Raw genomic sequence first — 15,437 nt, 5'->3', positions numbered from 1 at the left:
TTATTTAATTCTTGCCCCTTTGTGAGTTGTATTGTAGCAAGAGGAGACTTATCTTGTCCCTGGGAAAGCAGGCTTATAAAGTGTCCATCATTTGCCTGGCTAGTAAGAAAGGGAACTGAATTAAACTCAGATCTCTGCCTCTAAAGCCCAGACTCTTAACCAACACAATAAGAACATTTCATAACAGTTGTTCTTAAAATTGAGTATATGGCATGGAAAATGGCTTTAAGTTAATTTTTTCTTTATATTACACCTGGTGATCCCAGTTCATTTTCTTAAGTGTTTGTTAAGCTTCTAATATGTTCCATGCTCAGTGTTAGGTAGAAGTTCAACAGGGATAAATATGAATACGGTCCCTTCTTGAAGAGTTTATAGCTTCTTGTTCATAGAATTTTTATTGTTTTTACTGATTAAATTTTCTGTTTAACCAGCTGTCTTCTGGTTTATGAGACTATAATATTATTATCACACTGTAATATTGTTAAAATATGAAAAGAAATTTTAACGCTTTTGCCCAGTTCTGCCAGATGAATCTCAACTATTTGCCATGATATTCCTTGAACCTTGGTGTTGACTTAAAACTGCACAGCCTATCAATTAGAATACATTTTAATCTTTACTATAGTTAGTTTTCTCTAACTACTCTTGAAGACGATTAAATCCTTCATTGTTAGTGTCTGACATAGTTTCTCACAATAATGAATAATTACCAAGTACTAGAGGTTTTTCTTCATCTTTCCTCTAAGGCTCACACTCAATCTCTGGAATGAATATATGCTTTCCTCATATTCATAATGCAAGGATCCAAGGCACCACATGCCCTACAGATGTGGTCGTTCCAGGCCCGAGTAGCCCTGGCAGGCTTCAGGTTTCTTTCAAGCTCTTATGAAGACCTTAGATAGGCTGTAACAAGTTGTCCCCTCATCTGCTCCTGTGATCGCCAAGGTTCCTTACGGACATGGAAATCTGATGAGACCAGTGATGAACTGATTTTGAACATTCATTTCTGCCTGTCCCTTGGTGGTCCTGACAGCGTCAGGATGTTGTACTTCTCGAGAGATTTATTCAGTAAACACTGTATCCCGGAAGCCGCTTGTCTTCGAGCCACTTGTATTAGGAACCAAAAAAAGAGTTGTCATTTACTGAGATGGAGAAGGGCTTCCCCGGTGGCTCAGATTGTGGCTCATTAATGAGATGGAAAAAGATGGCATTCTTGCAGGGGTGGCTCTGACTCTGAGAGCCCTCAAGTAGAGAGTGCTCAGGAGAGGTAAAGCTGAGCCGTATGGAAGAACGTGGGAAGTTGAACAAATTTGGAGTCGCCTTGGGTATGTTGTAACGGAGACTGCAGATTTGGCTGGCCAGGGAGTGAGGCAGATCTATGGTACCTTCTAACTGGGAGGCTGGGACGTGACTATGCCTTTGGTTCCAGGCTCCTAAAAATCAGGTGTCTTTCATGATTGTCACAAATATAACAGCAACATGAATTTGTGAGTATATGGTACTTAGTTGGGAGAATATTCTTCAGAGAATTTTATGCTTGGGCACATCCTTGCTGATGTCTTGGAATTAAATATAAAGCCAAGATGCTGTTGACTGGAATTGTGACTCGTTGCCTTCCGTGAGAAAATGTCACACAGAGTTGCTGGCAGACACTGGCAGGTCAGACTGTTTTCCCTTTCCCTCCTCAAGTGGCTGGTACAGTTGTGTCTCCAGGAGCAAGAGTTCCTGTAGGATATGCAGTGGCTTTTGAAGTTGAGTTTCCTGTAGTATGAAGAGTGTTTTCTGTATTTGGAGACAAACGGAACTGAATATTATTTTCCTTTCAGGAGTTGTCTTATAGTCATTTTTTGAAATTTTGAATTAGAAGTCATATAACAACCTGGGTTCCATCCCTGGGTCAGGAAGGTCCCCTGGGGAAGGGAATGGCTACCCACTTCAATATTCTTGCCTGGAGAATTCTATAGACAGAAGAGCCTTGAAGACCACAATCCATGGGATCACGAAGAATAGACATGACTGAGTGACTAACAAACATAACTCTCATAAACATAACTAACAACTTTACAGAGAGTCTGACATATTAATCATTTAAAAAATTATAGTGACGGGAACTTTAGCAGACTTCCTGAGTTCAAACAAATAGATAATTTTACCATGTAAAGTGTTGGCTTTGAAGATTTCTTTTGAGGGCAGAGATAAAGTGCATTAAATTTAAATTTTAAATCATAACTTTTAAACAGTTTTTTGAAATGTTGCTTTATTTTTGGACAGTCAAACTGAGACATGTGATCAGTGCTTCATGTAGCTCCTTTAAGAGCTAATAGTTTTAATGAAAATGTCAATCAGTTAATCTTTATGACTATTAAAGACTATTAAAGACTATTGCTACTGTATCTTTTTGTTAATTTTTATTTGAGTATAGTTGCTTTATAGTGTTTTATTTATTTGTGCTGTACAGCAAAGTGAATCAGCTACACACACACACACACACACACACACATCCTCTCGTTTTTGGATTTCCTTCCCATTTAGGTCACCACAGAGCATTCAGTAGAGGTCCCTGTACTATACAGTAGTTCTCATTAGTTATCTGTTTTATATACAGTGTCAATAGTGTGTACATTTCAATCACAGTCTCCCAGTTCATCCCACCCCATCCTCCCTGTGGTAGCCATACATTTGTTCTCTCCATTTGTGTCTTTATTTCTGTTTTGCAAGTAAGTTTCAGTTCAGTTCAGTCCAGTCGCTCAGTTGTGTCCGACTCTTTGCGACCCCATGAACTGCAGCACGCCAGGCCTCCCTGTCCATCACCAACTCCCGGAGTCCACCCAAATCCATGTCCATTGAGTCGGTGATGCCATCCAACCATCTCATCCTCCCTCGTCCCCTTCTCCTCCTGCCCTCAATCTTTCCCAGCATCAGGGTCTTTTCAAATGAATTAGCTCTTCCCATCAGGTGGCCAAAGTATCGGAGTTTCAGCTTCAACATCAGTCCTTCCAATGAACACCCAGGCCTGATCTCCTTTAGGATGGACTGGTTGGATCTCCTTGCAGTCCAAGGGACTCTCAAGAGTCTTCTCCAACACCACAGTTCAAAAGCATCAATTCTTCTGTGCTCAGCTTTCTTTATAGTCCAACTCTCACATCCATACATGACCACTGGAAAAACCATAGCCTTGACTAGACGGACTTTTGTTGGCAGGGTAATGTCTCTGCTTTTTAATAAGCTGTCTAGGTTGGTCATAACTTTCCTTCCAAGGAGTAAGCGTCTTTTAATTTCATTGCTGCGATCACCATCTGCAGTGATTTTGGAGCCCAGAAAAATAAAGTCAGCCACCGTTTGCACTGTTTCCCCATCTATTTTCCATGAAGTGATGGGACCGGATGCCCTGATCTTAGTTTTCTGAATGTTGAGCTTTAAGCCAACTTTCTCACTCTCCTCTTTTACTTTCATCAAGAGGCCCTTTAGTTCTTCTTCACTTTCTGCCATGAGGGTGGTGTCATCTGCATATCTGAGGTTATTGATATTTCTCCCGGCAATCTTGATTCCAGCTTGTGCTTCCTCCAGCCCAGCGTTTCTCATGATGTACTCTGCATAGAAGTTAAATAAGCAGGGTGACAATATACAGCCTTGACATTCTCCTTTTCCTATTTGGAACCAGTCTGTTGTTCCATGTCCAGTTCGAACTGTTGCTTCCTGACCTGCATACAGGTTTCTCAAGAGGCAGGTCAGGTGGTCTGTAAGTTTATCTGTACCATTTTTCTAAATTCCATGTATAAGCAATATTATATGATATTTGTTTTTCTCTTTCTTGAGTGGGTGAAAGATGAAAATAATACAGAATATTAAAGGTATCCTTGATCCCCAGCCTCAGATTCTCCCTCTTAGAAGTCAGTTTTTAATAGTTTTTAATGTAGTCTTTTCTGAACTATTTTGTATACATAAATGCGTATGTCCCTCCCCCTACTGTTTCCACAAACCTAGTGCATCACTCCTGTTCTATATCAAATGTTATATCTTATCCTGGAAACAATTTATTTCAGTGTATATGGGCCTCCTCATTCATTTTTCCTTTTTATGTACACACCATTATTTAACCTGTCCACCATTATTTAACCTGTGATGGGATTTTTAGGTTGTTTCCAGATTTTGTAATTACAAAGAATCTTTTCATATGTGTATGAACCTTAGAATAAATTTCTAGAAGTAGAATTGCTGGATCAAAGGGTTTATGCATTTGTAATTTTAATAGATACTGCCAAATTGCTTGTCATGGAAGTTATACCACCAGCAATGTTATTGGGATACATTGTAGACTGTTGGCCTTGATATCTTTCTGTTCGGGTAGGAATTTGAGAAATTAAAAACATATACTGTTAAATATATGTGTCCCACTCCTGTATTCTTGCCTGGAGTATTCCTTGGACAGAGGAACCTGGCCAGCTACAGTCCATGGGGTCACAAAGAGTTGGACATGACCGAGTGACTAACACACACACTCACAAATATATGTGTGCATATTTAAATGTGTTTTGGCATATATTTCATTATTATATAGTCATCTAAGAGTCTCTTTTGGGAAGCTAGGTGTTTTAAGTGGCAATTTTCAAACGTTGAGAGCTATCAGATTGAGAAGAGATGACTACTAGTAAGATAATTGGAGGGACTTTTGGGTTCATGTCCTCTTTTTCTCTCTCTTACTTTCCTTTGAATTGTTTAAGATTTGGACCCGTGTTGCCTTCTCCTATGATATCTTCCATAATTATTCTAGGTCTTAGTGACCTGGAACAATGTTTGGAGCCTGTATTTAATTATATTCTTTTATTAACATTAATCTGTATCATGACTGAGTCATGTTGAGAGAATCAGAGTTAGAATGAAAAGAGCGAGGAGGACTTTGCCCTGGGTCTAGTTCTGGGGACAGAACTCTAAATACTGTTGTAGTTATTATATTATACTTGGGATAGGAAATCACTATCCCAGGGAAATCGGGCTTCCCTGGTGGCTCAGACGGTAAAGCATCTGCCTGCAGTGTGGGAAACCCGGGTTTGATTCCTGGGTCAGGAAGACCCCCTGGGGAAGGAAATGGCAACCCATTCCAGTACTCTTGCCTGGAGAATCCCATGGAGAGAGGAGCCTGGTAGGGCTACAGTCCATCAGGTGGCAAAGAGTTGAATACTACTGAGTAGCCAACTGATACTGACTTCACTTTCACTTTTGGGATAGGCAATAAACACTATTTTCTCAGGTGTTTTAAAGCTCCTGTAAGCACTTCATTATAACATTTTGAATGTAACAATATTTTTTCTGAATATAAAAGTAATAATTATTGTTGTAGAAATATAGAAAATTTTTTAAAGCAAAAAATAAAAAATCTCCCAGCATCCTACTACCCGTGAATAATCACTGGATCACCTGTCTTGTCCTTTTCTGTGTTGTGTGTATGCACAGATATGTGCATTCCTGCATGTGGGCAGGTGTATGTATGTGTTTTTAATTAAATTGGGAACAACATACTGATATAGTTTTATGTTCACTTTTTTTCACCCTGCCAACAGCTGACAGTTTGAGGTATGTGTTCCCAGAACTATTTTTATGCATATGCATACACAATGTGAAATATAAAGAAAGCTTTAAAAAAACAAATTAGAGACAAAATTAGGCTTTTTTCACGCAGAGATATGCGGTAATAGTTCCTTATCCTGTGAGTATGTACACATCTGGTTGTTTTAAATGTTTGCACCATGTTCCATACAAAATTTCAGTTTTATCAAGTTTTCCCTATTGTAAGTAATGCTAAGGCAAACGTCCTTTTACATAAATACATGTAGAATCTTGTAGGATAGATTCCTAGAAGTAGAATTACTGGGTTAAAGGTCACGTACACTTATGTTTTCCCAGGTAGTGTCAAATTTCCCTTAAAAGGATCTTACCTGTGTCTGTTCCAATAAAAAACACTGTATCCTCTATCCTCACTGGCACTGAAAATGGTCAGTCTCTTGATTTTTTTCCAACTTGAGAGTTTAAAAAAAACAGACCATTTATGTTTAATTTACATAATTACATGTGTCTAATTTACATTTCCCTAATAATTTAGTGTGTTTGAATGTCTTCATATACTCCTTAGCCCTGTGTCTTTCAGTTATGTATTGTCCATTTTTCTAGTTTCTTACTGATTACTAGGATATCTTTGATATTGACTTTTTTTCTGTTATATATGTTGCAAGTATTTTTTCCCCTGCAGGTCTTCTAACTTGCTTTGTGTTATCTTTAGCCATGTAGGAATTTTAGGTTATGTAATAAAATCTAATATGGCTCCTGAAGGTCAGGATCTTATTTAGGAAAGACCATACGTTCACATTTATGATGTATAAATTAAACAATTTTATAACTTTAACATTTAATTTGAGCTAGATTGGTGGACTTCTACTATTCCTTTTCCCTGTAGTTTAACCATGAAAACTGGTATATTTTTGTATGGAATTTTTATGATTTACCAAAGCAATTCTGTAGAATAATAAACCAAGTTAAAACTGAATGATGGAAATTTACATGTCCTAGATACATTTTTCTTGAGGATCTTCCAGTCTTTCTCTAGCTCCCATTTATTAATAGTTTGTCTTTTCAGATTGCGTTTTCTGTCAAATCATCCAACCCTCTCCTTCTCCCACTGAGTCCAAACGTTACTATGTAAAATAGATAGCCAGGGAGAATTTTCGGTATGATGCAGGGAACCCAGAGCCGGTTTGGGAGGGAGGGGACTCATGTATGCCTATGGTCGATTCATGTTGATATATGACAAAAACCACCACAATTTTATAAAGTAATTATCCTCCAATTAAAATAAATAATTTAAAAAGATTGTGGTTTCTGGTCACTTTAGAGATCCCAGGACTCGGGACTGGGTGTCAGGGTGACACCTTAGTTCTGCTTTCCTCTGTAATGTTTTCTTTGAGAATAAAGATGTTGCTTTAAAAAAAGAAACATAACTACTGATTTGCTAATTTGTTTGCTGTTTGGGGAGCAGGGCAGGTAAAAGGAGCCTCTTTTCGCCTGGAGGGGTCCAGAGGGTGGCACTTCCAGTGCTTGGTGTTGATCCTGCATGTAGTCTGTGGCCTCTGGAGCGAGAATTCCCTGCCTTGAGGACCCGTGCTGAGCTCCCTGGGCGGGACTGGGCTCAGCCTCACCCTGTTTCCAGCCCTATCCTGTTACAGTTATAAAGTATGTTCCATGGCTTGACCTTCTACTCTAGAACACTTTGCACGCTATTATTCCACATTTCCTCCTGAATACCTTTCTCATCTGTCCACTGGGATGTAGTTAAGCAGAAGCAATAAATACTTCAGAGCATAAATATTTTTGTTAAGCACTAAAGTGCTTTTCTAAATCTGTGAGCACAGAAGTGACATGGAAAATTACTGAGTACATTCTAAGCTCCAGACCAAGAATGCCAGGAGAGTTTTATTTTTATGTTTAGAAAAGAAGCATGAAGTGTTGTTTTTCTGTGGGTATGAAAAAAGTATTAAAATAGCATTTGCTAACTATGTTGTGAAGCTTTTTTCCTGCCCTATCTTAATTGGATAAGTTCAGTCTTGTTTAAATATGTTTTCTCCTGGAGTAGATTGATGGCACAGTCTTTTTTATTTGGACTCCTTTGAGTTACTGCAGACTTTTTGACTCTTTAATTCTTATGCCTCACCTTAATGTTATTTAAGTTTTTCAGACATTATCAAATAAAGTTTAGTTATTAGTGTCACCCTTCAAATTTGTTTATGTCTTGAGTGCTTTTTTGTTTTTGTTTTCAGCTGTTCTGTGAAGCTTGTGGCATCTTAGTTCTGTGAGCAGGGATTGAACCTGGGCCCTTCGCAGTGAGAGCACCGAATCCTAACTACTGGACCACCAGGGAATTCCTTGAGTGCTAATTTTTTACCACCTTTCCTCCAGCTTTAATAGATATATTATTAGAAAACTCATGAGGGTTTATTTGTGGTCCAAATACCCTAACTATTTTATATGTATTGTCTCATTTAATCCATCATAGCACTGGTGGTAAAGAACCCACCTGGCCAATGCAGGAGAGGTAAGAGATGCAGGTTCGACCCCTGGGTCAGGAAGATCCCCTGGAGGTGCAAATGGCAACCCACTCCAGTATTCTTGCGTGGAGAATCCCATGGACAGAGGAGCCTGGCAGGCTAAAGTCCATGGGGTCACAAAGAGTTGGATACAAATGAAGCAACTTAGCACTCAACCCTGTGAAGTGTAGTTACTATTATTTTTATCTTACAGATGAGGATATTGAGGTTCAGAGAAGTCAAGATAGTTTGCCCAAGATTTTACAGCTAGTTAAAACTCAAGCTTAGTATTCAAAGTTAGGACTTTCTTAAATCAAAGCCCAAGCTCTTAACTCTTATTAACGTCTTTAGATTTTTTCAGGATGTGTCTCCATCCTTTTCTGGTATGAGGCTAAGGAAAGGGAAAATCGCTCATCGCCAGTACTGGTCCCAGTTCTCAGACTGTCATTGCTTAATCTAAAGTGAGTTGTTAAATAACCTTCAAGATCTGTTTAGTTTCATGAGCTGGACAAGAGAAATTCCAGGTCTTGTAGGCATCTCTTTCCTTTAGGTTCACTTGTGGTGAAGATGACACATGGTCATAGTTGCTAATTATATTTCATTCCTTCCTTCCCTTGAATCTTGTCAAGGAACAGAATCACCCGCCCCCACTTCCTCTCTTTCATCCAATAGTGCAGTGGTGATTCTTGGTCTTAAAATGTTAGGGGAGGCCATTCTTCCTTTAGATATGCAAGCATTTTATCAGCTTTCCTTCTCTCTGCCTTGCTCCTGTTCAGTTAAGAGCGTCTATGTGATCAGTTTCCTAGCATCATCTCTTTCTACTCCTTCAGAAAAAAGAGCAGCTCTAACTTCTTAGATGATGGAACACAATGGAGCATACTGTTTGTTGGTTAGTTCAGCAGGTAAAAGAAGTATATCCAGAGTTTACTCCTATTTTGACCAGCAGACATTACAGTGTAAGTTTATATGGCAGGAATCACCCACCTCTGTGACCTTGGGGACCATCCAGTAGGCTGCCAAGACCACTCATGTAACATATGGAAGAGAGAAGGAGGGAAAGGACAGCACTAAAGATGGGAGAGAGGACCCTGGTGGAGTGTCCCAGCAGTTTTATATTTGGTTGTCTTCATATGAATTGAGTGCCACTGGTTTAGAAGCTGTTCTTATTTTCTTTGATGCATGCCTCTAAGAATGCGTTCTGTATATGCTCCTCTCAATATAATCATTCTGCCAATATTTCACATTTGAGCAGCTTCTCGTCCTGTATGTGTGACCTATATGTATAGTGCTCTTATACATAAAATAGGTCTAACACATGGCCAGCAGATCAACCTAGAGCATCGTCAATGATCTCACTATATCTCTGAGGAAATGAAAATTGTGTTTAAAAAGTAAATGCCTTGCTTAGTGTTCTGTTTTTTTTAGACTGAGACCTACTGTAATAAATAAGCCTTTTGTTGGAGGAGGGTGGTGTATGAGAGAACAATGACGCGTGGAAGGAAAAAGGTGCAAGTTTGCTGTGGCAGGCTATGCAGCTGAGTACCCATCTCATCTGGTCTCCTTCCAAAACTAACTTTCCATGTTCCGAAGCTTTCATTGTGTGCTTCTGGAGGTGGGGTGGGGGGCAGTGTGGGAAGATGCAGTGGTACTTTATCAAGGCTGGTGAATGGAAGTTGGAATACTTCAGCAGCATTGTCCATCTACAGCCACTGTAGAGCTCTTACAATCGCAGTTTTATCCATGAACTAATATGACATTATGGCATCATGAGAACATATAAGATGAGGCTTGATTTTCGAAATTTTCCAGGTCATTCATAGTTCTACATCATTATCGTAATAAAATCTATAGTGTTTTAACACCTATTAAAGAAAACATAATTTTAAAAGCAAATTTTTCCTGCCTGAACGAGAGGGGAGTTTGGGGGAGAATGATAGATGCATAGGTATAGTTGAGTCCCTTTGCTGTTCACCTGAAACTGTCACAGCATTGTTAAATCAGCTGTTGTTATTGTTCAGTCGCTTAGTGGTATCCGACTCTTTTGTGACCCAGTGGACTGTAGTCCGCCAGACTCCTCTTCTGTCCATGGGATTTCCCAGACAAGAATACTGGAGTGGGTTGCCATTTCCTTCTCCAGGGGTTCTTCCCAACCCAGGGATTGAATCTGTGTCTCCTGCCTTGCAGGTGGATTCTTTACCACTGAGCCACCAGGGAAATCCTAATTAACTATACTACAATACAAAATAAAGTTTTTAAAAAAAACAACCAAATTGCTCCTATGGCACTGAATATGGGATTAGGTCATATTAAGCAAATTATATTTCTTAAAGTAGCACAAATATAAATTCTGACATCGTTCATGGTATTGTCATTTGTATATGCAAAAAGGGAAACACTTGTGTTGTCTAATTTCTAGCTAAGGAGGTTTTGACCAGTATGGTATGAAACAACTAAACTTTTGAACTTGAACTAGTGATCAGTAATGATAACAATTACTAACAGTGCTCTGTCAGAGGTAATTGTTACAGTAGCAATTGCTTTATTCTGAGCTAGGTCATCAGTTCCCAGGGAAATGTTTATCTTGGGATAAAAGGTTAAATTCAAGGTTTTGAGTGAAACATTTTTTTTTCCTCTCAAAGCTTTATTGAAAAACCTAAGTGATTTTTAAACGTTTAGCTCTGGAAGGGACTCAGATTGGTTGTGGAAGTGATCTGTCCCACCCTGTAGCCATTTTGTAGGGGGAACAACTTTGTGTCTGCCCAGAGCGTTTAGATTGGAGGGGAGAGAGAAGCTGGGTACCAGGGCCAAAGTACTTTACTACTAGAAGGTTGGTTATTGACTTGTACTTTACTACTAATAGCTGACATTTATCGAACACATACTATATGCCATGTACTGAGCTGTGTTGTTAAATCTAAATCCTCAGAACAGCCTTTTGAGCTATATGCCACTGTTAACCTTCATTTTATAAAGGAGATCAAAGCTTAGAAAAGTGAAGTTGGTCAGGTTGGTAAACGATCAAGTTAGGACTTGAACTTGGGTATTTCTGGCTCCAAAGAATGTCCTGGAATAAGCCCTTGGCTTCAGTTCTCTCTCCTTAATCATTTGTTTAACCAGCCAGCACAGCTGATTTGATGCCTGCTTCACATAAGCACTCCACAAAACTCTGAAGCTCCAAAATTGAATATGAGATGGCCCATGACCTTGAGCAGCTCAGGACTGAGTGACATGTTGAAATAAGTACTGTGAGACAGAGGACCCATGCCCAGGGCTGTGGAAATCCAGAGAAGAGACATCAGATCTTAGAGAGGGGCAGTTTAGAAAAGTTTCCTGGAAAGATGACGCCAAACGAGTCCTGAAAGACACATAGGAGTCAGCTGGGTGAAGGTTGTAAAGAAAGTAGGACCTCTCAGAGGCCAGAGCACTTATAGACTTGGCAATTAGAAAGGGTGTGCTGGGTTCCTGCCCCTTGCAGGTGATGGGTGCAAGTGGGGAGGGCAGAGTACATTAGGTAGACAGTTGGGTGTGACTCTGCCACTGCCTAGCTTTGTATCCTTGAGCAAAGTCTCTACGGCTTCAATCCTCAGTTTCCTCATCTGTAAAGTGGGGGTAAATAATATAGCTATCCCATAGGGCTATGATAAGCATTAAATGACCATGAACCAAGACTGCTTAGCCCAATGTTTGACTTGAAGCTTGGTTTTAGAATTTTTCCAAATGCTCTGTTCATTGAAGCTGCAATTATTAATCACCATCATTATCACCATCATTCTCGAACTCCTCCTCAATATTTAAGGAAGGCAAAGACCAGATCTTAAAGGGCCTTCCTTATATCACCTTATTTAGTCTCTAGGAGCAGCCTTTAGCCATACCAAAGACTAGGGAAAATTTAAATGACTTTGAATGCCATAGTGGGAGGGAGAGTGAATTTCGTATTTTGTTAAGTGGCAGCAGGCTCATTTTGATAAGCACATTACACCGTAGCAGAGGTCAAGAGCCTGATCTGATGTCAGTGCTTACTTGGGGAAATTTGTAAGGGAAAAAAAGCAATAATATTACTGTGTGTCAATTTTGCAAAAATATTTTTTGAAAAAAGAAATTTATTTACATATTTGGCTGTGCCGGGTCTTAGTTGTGGCACGTGGGATCTAGATCCCTGACCAGGGATCAAACCTGAGCCCCCTGCATTGAGAGTGCAGAGTCTTAGCCACTGGACCACCGGGGAAGTCCCTCTAAAACTCTTCATAAACACAGCTCTCAAACCTCTTTCCAGAGAATGCTCGTTGCCCTCCCTGATTTTTAAGCTTTCATTCTCACTAGATTATGAGCTTCCTGAAGACAAGAACCAGATTGTATACATCTTAATATCTGTGGTGTCTGCAGGGTTGCTCAGTGGAAATGAGTTGAATTAGATACAGTTAATGGTGTTCCATAGTGTTCTGGTATTTGTCAGTAAACAAGCGTAGCTATCGTTAACAAAAAAGATGAGATTTAATGCTGCTGCGTTATTTGGTGATTTTTATGTGCTCAGCTGTGATACTCCCCTACTTGGATGCTTTAGTGATTTCGATCTTTGTGTACTGTACAGACAGTTGTTTTAGAGATTAAGGTATTTTATGGTAGGTGAGCTTCTTGAGGACAGCAGAGCTGTGTCTGTTTTAAATAGTTTTATCTCTGCTGTCTAGCACGGTGCCTGGCACGTTGTAGGTCCTTGTAGTAATAAATTTCTTTTAAAAAATGTGTTGTTAGACCATTGCTCTGAAATACAATCTCAATAGAGACAACAAATTTGACTCTTACTGACTTCTCTTGGCTCGTAAGTGGGAGGGTGGCCGGTGGTCAGTACAAAATTCAAGTGTGGAGAGAAATGCTCTTCTGTCTCAAAGGTTGACTTCGATGCTGTTTGATATATACAGGGCCTTCACTTTCTCGCAGAGTCACCGTTAGCGTGGTGTTGTCAAGGTAAGGTCTCTGGGCTGAATGGGTTCAGTGCGTCGGGTGTGGACTTTCGGTGCCGGCTCTATTTCATATCTGTTTGCTCTCCTGACTCTGACTGGAGTGTTGGAGGGATGTCCCGGCAGAGTGGGAAAGCCGTCCTGCAGGGCTCTCCCCTCACCCTCAGATGAGCCGACTGTGTGGCCTGAAGGTCACACCCATAGCATCCTCTGCCTCCTCTTCCCAGGCAGGTCAGAGAGAGGCCTTCCCCCAGAGCCAGTTTCTCTTCCAGTCACTGTTTAGCATGTAACCTGGCAACACAATGCTTTCCTACCTTTTCCCTCTGTTATCTGCAAAGTGTAGGTTGGTTGAGCTTTTTTTTTTCTATTGCTTTCATAATGGATTTCATAGTCCTTGATTCACCTCCCTTAATTGTAGCCTATTTTTTGAGACCTCTCAGTAAGTTTTCTGTCTAGTCTTTCTTTTCCTTTTCTTTCCTTTTCTAGGCATATGTGAACTACCCACAAATTGCTGACTTCAGGATATGCCTTGGAAAATAGGCATAATTTACTTTAATTTTGTTATTTTATCTTTTTATTGAAGTGTATTTGGCTTCCCTGGTGGCTCAGCTGGTAAAGAATCCACCTGCAATGCGGGAGACCTGGGTTCAATCCCTGGGTTGGGAAGATCCCCTGGAGAAGGGAACGGCTACCCACTCCAGTATTCTGGCCTGGAGAATTCCAGGGACTGTATATCCATGCGATCACAAAGAGTCGGACACGACTGAGTGCCTTTCACTTACATGTAGTTGAGTTACAATGCTGTGTTAGTTTTAAGTGAACAGCAAAGTAATTTAGTTTATATATATGTGTGTGTGTGTGTGTGTGTCTATATTCTTTTTTAGGTTCTTTTCCCTTACAGATTCTTACAAAATATTGTGGTGGTTCACTGGCCTATATAGTAGGTCCTTATTGGTTAAATTTGTTTTAATACTGACACTGGCTTAAGGGGAGCAGGTGCAGTGCAGTTTGTGTTCACTTCTGCACTTACCCATGAGAATATAAAAGCATACTGTTTTTTTCTGGTATTAAGATTTTAAAAAATCAGCTTTATTAGGGGTATAACTGACATATAAAACTGTAATGTTCTTATAGAATCAGCATCATAGTGATTTGATATACACGTATACTGTGAAACCCACTCCAGTACTCTAGCCTGGAAAATCCCATGGACGGAGGAGCCTGGTGGGCTACAGTCCATGGGGTCGCTAAGAGTCGGACACGACTGAGCGGCTTCACTTTCACTTTTCCCTTTCATGCATTGGAGAAGGAAATGGCAACCCACTCCAGTATTCTTGCCTGGAGAATCCCAGGGACGGCGGAGCCTGGCGGGCTGCCGTCTATGGGGTCGCACAGAGTCGGACACGACTGAAGTGACTTAGCAGCAGCAGCAGCATCCTGTTAAAGGGTTCCTTCCATCCAGTTAACGAACACATCCGTCACCTTACGTGTTTATCTGGTATTTACTATTTGTTTGGTAGATGAAAAGATGCTTTGGAGAGTTTTACCAAAGTGCAAAAATGAACGTGAATAGGTAGAAGGTTGGTGCCTCTGGTGACAGTGGTTCAGCTTTTCCAGATTCCATGAGAAGTGCCGAAGCTAAAACTTGGTTGTGCCAATTTGTCATGTAAGTGTCTAAGAACAGCCCCACATTTTAGTTTATTTTTTCAGTCCTACAGTATCAAGATTGGCCTCTGTTCATCAGTAGGAGGAGTTTCAGGGTCCAGGGAGGTTGTTTTTGTTTTTGAAACAGAGAAGGAACAATAGTGGCAAATTCCAGGCATGTGTTTAGAGCAGAGGAGCACATGGAGCGAAGACCTGGCTTTTCGCCTCCAATCTCTCCAGTCTCAGTTCTTTCTTTTTCTCCTGACCCTGGGTCATCTAGCAACTTTGCTCCTCTTGTCCTAATTCTAGGAACTCAAAGAGTGCATTTCTCTTATGTGGTAATTAATTGTATTCCACATTTGGAATACAAGTTGGTCTTGAGCTCTGAGTTCTATGTCCATGCATGGGTAGAGACTGATTTCCCTCTATTCCTCCAAACTCTAGAAGAGTCATAATAAAGGCCCATACTGTAATGTATTATGGAAGATGGGACTCCACATGGCCAAATGGAAACCATGTAAACTCCGTGGCTAACTAGTGAGCTATCTTAGGTAAGTTACTTAAAACTTTGTCAGCTTCAGTTTCAGTTCAGTTCAGTCGCTCAGTCGTGTCCGACTCTTTGCGACCCCATGAATTGCAGCACACCAGGCCTCTCTGTCCATCACCAACTCCCGGAGTCTACCCAAACCCATGTCCATAGAGTCGGTGATGCCATCCAACCATCTCATCCTCTGTCGTCCCCTTCTCCTCCCACCCCCAATCCTAC

General features: G+C 40.4%; 1 protein-coding gene across 8 annotated transcripts in view; it reads left to right on the top strand.

Annotated features, from left to right (window-relative positions):
• Window positions 1-15,437, top strand: part of PTPN14 (protein tyrosine phosphatase non-receptor type 14) — a 193,678-nt gene that overhangs the window by 40,373 nt on the left and 137,868 nt on the right. Inside the window, exon 3 of one of the 8 annotated variants that reach the window (XM_081491307.1) lies at window positions 15,116-15,222. The exons of the other annotated variants lie outside the window; for them this stretch is intronic. The gene's annotated coding sequence lies outside the window, so the exon portion shown is untranslated. The remainder of the gene's footprint in view (window positions 1-15,115; window positions 15,223-15,437) is intronic. 8 annotated transcript variants of the gene reach the window in all.

Source organism: Giraffa tippelskirchi, chromosome 5, assembly GCF_054371585.1.
Source record: "Giraffa tippelskirchi isolate mGirTip1 chromosome 5, T2T-mGirTip1v1.2.pri, whole genome shotgun sequence".
Taxonomy (NCBI): Eukaryota; Metazoa; Chordata; class Mammalia; order Artiodactyla; family Giraffidae; genus Giraffa; species Giraffa tippelskirchi.
The sequence above is the reverse complement of the archived record's forward strand: the minus strand, read 5'-3'. Positions and strand labels throughout refer to the sequence as shown.